This window comes from Hevea brasiliensis, chromosome 8, assembly GCF_030052815.1.
Source record: "Hevea brasiliensis isolate MT/VB/25A 57/8 chromosome 8, ASM3005281v1, whole genome shotgun sequence".
In the NCBI taxonomy this organism is placed as follows: domain Eukaryota; kingdom Viridiplantae; phylum Streptophyta; class Magnoliopsida; order Malpighiales; family Euphorbiaceae; genus Hevea; species Hevea brasiliensis.
Window position 1 is genome coordinate 88,150,989 of NC_079500.1, and position 5,123 is coordinate 88,156,111.

General features: G+C 34.6%; 1 non-coding gene across 1 annotated transcript; it reads left to right on the forward strand.

Moving 5' to 3' along the window:
* The first annotated feature begins 692 nt into the window (after nt 1-692).
* Nucleotides 693-799, forward strand: LOC131182781 (small nucleolar RNA R71). The gene has a single exon (XR_009151042.1). It is a non-coding gene; the product is annotated as a small nucleolar RNA R71 (small nucleolar RNA).
* Nucleotides 800-5,123: the final 4,324 nt, after the last annotated feature.

Sequence of the window (5,123 nt, forward strand, 5' to 3'; positions counted from 1 at the left end):
CTTTTTTTTTTTTGAGCAGTTAAGAAATTCTCCATCATAGACTTCAAAATTGATTCTTGGTCTGAAGACTGAAATAGTAGTTATGGAACAGGTGCATTTTGATTCCTTTGTGGTAAAAAACCAGGTAGTACTCTGTTTTGCTGAAAATTCTGCTGTTGTTGCTGAAAATTAGGAGGTTGTTGGTAATTTTGTTGCAGCTGTCCTTGTCGACCTTCCCAAGAAAAGTTAGGGTGATTCCTCCATGCTGGATTATATGTAGCCGAAAAGGATTACCAACTGGTTTCTGATTGTAATTCCCAACAAAATCAACTTGCTCATTTCCAAACTCTTGCCCATAGGAAGGAAAATCATTGATATAATGCATATTTCCTGCACCAACTTCTTCTGTATAACTAGATCCTCCAATCGAAGAATCAACCTGCATGCTTAACTTATCCATTTTTCTCGTCAAAGCATCAAATTTTGCATTGAACATAGTCATGGCATCTAACTCATATACACCAGCTGATGGCTTTTTCATTTCATTTCTTTCATAGCTCCATTGATAATTGTTATAAGCAATTTTATCCAATACTGAATAAGCTTCATCTTCTGACTTCTCCATAAGATCACCTCCTGAAGGTGCATCAATTATATTTCTAATTGTTGGAGAAACACCATTGTAGAAATGTTGAACTAGCATCCATTTAGGGATTCCATGATATGGGCATCTCCTTTGAAGATCCTTATATCTCTCCCAAGCCTCATAGAGACTCTCATCATCCCTTAGTCTGAAAGAAGTTAATTCATTTCTCAATTTTTCAGTCTTGCTAGGAGGAAAGTATTGAGCCAAGAAGCTTGTGACAACTCATCCCAAGTAGTTATTGAACCCGGAGGTAATGAATGCAACCACTACCTAACACGATCCTTCAAAGAAAAAGGAAATAATCTCAACTGGATGGCATCATCTGACACTCCATTTATCTTCAGCATGTCACTAATCTCAAGAAAATGTGCAAGGTGCACATGTGGACTCTCAGTAGGACCTCCCCCAAATTGTGATTGTTGAACCATTTGACAAAGTGAGGGCTTCAACTCAAAATTATTCACCTCCATTCTAGGCCTTGTAATACTTCATCTAAAATCTTCAAAACTAGGAAAAGCATGACCCTTAATTGATTGGTTGTTGTTTGCCATAGCTTCTATCACTTATTGCTCTTGATGTTGCTCTTGTTGTCTTTGAATTCTAAGTTCAGCTTTTCTTCTTTTAGATTATGTTCTCAAAGCCTTAGCTGTTTTTTCAATCTCAGGATCAAAAATTAAGTCAATCTCTGCACTTTTTGTTCTTCTCATATAAAAGATATGTACCTAAAAAACCAAAACAAGAAAATCTCAATGTAAAATAATAAAGAAAAGAAATTAAAATCAAAAATAAAATGCTCAAATTAACTAAACAATCAATCATTTGATATCAAACAAAAACAAATCCCCGACAACAGCGCCAAAAACTTGATGCGTACTCCGCAAGTATATGGGTCGTTCAAGTAGTAAGGAAAAGATATTGTCCCACAGAGATTTGTTGTTTGAGTACCAAACTATAAAAGTTACAATTATTTGGGCTATTGATAATTTGTGCCAAAAATAGAGTAAGAGATGCATCAAATTAAATTAAAAAAATAAGGAATTTATAACGAATTAAGCAGTTAAAATTCTAAGCACTATACTAATTTGCTATAATTTCAGCAAGTAATTAAGAATTTAATTGATTAATGGCAAAATGGATTCCAGAGTTGAGATTCATGAAGTAAATTTTATCGGGATTTGGATAGGCAAAACCAAGATTAAGGGAAATACAAGTTTGAAGGAAGTTGATTCTGATTTCCTTTAATTTCTCTTTCAAGCAAACTAAAGAGTGTTTTAAAGGAAACTAAACCCCATTCTCATGTGATGTTTAATTACCCAAAACCCTTTAAGTACTTAAATGAACTTGAAATTCCTCTCAACCCACTAGTTTATTTCTAACACTAGGTGATTAAGTTCATCATCTTGATTATCTATTATAGATTTTCACCTCTCAGTCCTTCAATCTAAGATTAAGAATAAAACCCAAAGGATACCAACAATGGGTATGTAAATAAGCACACAAGATAAGAATCAAAACTTATATATACTAAAATCTGATTAAAACCAGTCCAAATCCACAAATAAAACTTAAATCATTACACCCAACTCTGAAATCCTAGGTATCTACTCACCCATGCTTGTATTTACAAGTGGTAAGTATGAAATAGAGCAAGAAAACATAAAAATAAGACTAAAAATAAAAGAACCTAGAAGAAAAGAATCCAAATCTCTAAAAATGGAAGCTGGAAATGTCACTCTGCAGGTGTTCTTCCTCCAAAAAATGGCGTGGTTCTTTCTTTCCTTCCTCTTTTGATTTTTCTCTCCCTTTCTCCTTATAGTAAAAATGAGAATATGATGCTTATATATCCCCTCAAGGTTTGCCCTAAAAATGGTCTCTAAAGTGATAAAGACAAAAGGTGTAAAAGGTATGAAAAGAGAAAATTTTTCCATATCAGCAAATCTGCCAGCGCCATCCCACATGCCTCATGTTGATTCGGAGGAGGAGCCTTTAGATTCTGCACGACTAGCTACATGGGGCATGTTAAAGTCCTTGAAACTTTCGGTAGATTTTGTTCAAAAAACTTTGTTTACAAGACCCGCCACACGGGGCATATTAAAGTCCTTGAAACTTTTGGCATGTTTTGTTCTAAAATCTTTGTCTACATGAACCAGTGTTGAATTTACATGCCTCATGTGGATTCCTGCTTGCTGACTCTTATCTTCACACGACTCTCAACACGGGGCATGTTGAAGCCCTTGAAAATTTTGGCTGGTTTTCTTTTTTTAAGCGAATTTTCTTCATTTTTCACACTACTTTAAGCTTCCAAATCACTTTGAATTTCTTCTATATGGACATTTTTGCCTTTCAACTTATCAAAAACATTAAAATCCAAAAATTAATTATAATGAAACTAAAATTAACAAATTAACTAAAGTAAGCATTAAAAGTATAAAATTATTAAACTAAAAAGGGCAAAATGGATGCAAAACTATCTTAAAATATCTATATAAAATGGGTTTATGAGTACAAAATGAAGAAGATGAAGACATTTTTATCTTGATTTATTTCTTTTTAATTATCTTACAAGTGTGTGTCTAAATATAATTGGTGAGAAGTTTTAATGACATAATAATAATGTCATAATTCCCTTTTCCATTTTATTTTTATTTTCTTTTTCTTTCTTATTTCTTTACTTATTTTTAATAAATTATTTATCAATATTTATTTACATTTTATGTCATATACCTCACTTATTTGAACAGACAAGTTGGTAAAAAATTATCTTTGAATGTGAAATGACCAAAATGCCCTTCGATTAGCTTAATAAGTTAAAATTGTCTGTACCCATTAATAAAAAATTTTAAGCATTTTCTTGACATTCAAATGCCATTGAAACCTCAATGAGTCTTCTCTGGAGTCCCAAAAATTATTTCATGAAATTTCTCTAGGGTTTAGGGCTACTAGCTGTCTTCACAGTAACTTCTCGTTAGGTTACCCATTGCTAGGGCACTGGCTCATTTAACTTCATTGTATTTCATTTCTAAAATTTTTTCTTAAATTTTCTTATCATTATTTAAGTTATTTATGACTTCTCACTCTAGTTTAAATATAGTTCCAGATATTCTGACTGTCCTGACAAACATTGGTCACTAGAATAGTAGAATGTTCAAACTATCTAAAATGAGGGCATTACAATTCTTCCCCTCTAACAAAAATTTCATCCTCGAAATTTACTGGATTTAAGGAACTGAGATAATTTCTTCACTTTTCCCATTGCTCCCTCTATCCTACTCTTTTATAGTAATTTCAAACTCATTTCTAATTATAGGACTCTGTTCTAGCATAACCATACCAAAGCAGAGACCATAGGAAAATATCCTAATCTCATTACTTATCCTTTTTGAATCTATTAATGTATGTCTAGGCATATCATAAAGGAAGGATATTTTAACTCAAATTACATCTGGATCATCTTGCTCCTCTCTAGCTTGGGTGACAGTTTTCTCCGTCTGGGTCTGTGGTAAATTCCTCTTAGGGAAATCTTTTAGGTAGTGGTTCATGGCCCCAAATCTATAATAGGCTCCAGTCAACCCCCTACATTCACCTTTATGCCACTTGTTACAATGGCCACATTTTCTTGGGGTAGAACTTCTCACTGTTAACTCTGATGTACTCATTACTGGTGTCTCTAGTTGACCTCTTTTGGGCATTGGCCTGGGCCTCTGTCTCTTACTCAAATCAGATGTCTAACTTAATAGTTCTCTCAGTCTCTTATTGCTAGACTGACCAAAATCTCTTCTCTGTTGACCATCCATTCTATTATGTTCTTCTTTATGGACACAACTGATATATTTCTTTCTGAACTCTATCAGAAAGAAATCCCAAGTCACCTTGGCTGGTGGCATTACTTTGGTTACGGTATCCCACCAATGATATGCAGCTTCTTATAGCAGTGAAACTGCACACTCTAAACTCTATTCTGGTGTGCAATGGAGCTGCTGCAGGACTCTTTCAGTTCGTTCTATACAATACTCTACAGATGAAGAATCGTCTTCCTTTCTGCCTTTGAAATCTATAGCTCCATACTTCCTAATTTTTCCTAAAGGTGACTTCTGCTGCGGTTGGGGTTGCGAAACTGCCCCAGTAATTTGTCTAAGTACTCGGTCATCTACTCCCATAAAGCTTATTAGGGTTGTGCAGACCCCTCTAACATTAGCACAGCAGGATCTCCCCTGCTTCCCATATCACTCCCAGCCGGATTACAGCTTTCTACTTCTTCCTTTACTGCCCTCTGCATCTCTGGGTCCATACTATAACCTAAATTATCCAAAGAAAATAGATTTGCATTAGTGTCATCTCAACTCATATGAATGCAATGCATGTTATACACACAATCTTATTTTATCTATCGATGCCTAGGAATGCTTAAACCGTACTCTGATATCAATAAATGTAACACCCCTCACCCGTCTACAGTGTAGTCGAGCAAGGTGTGCTATATTTAGTGCCGGAGCACCCT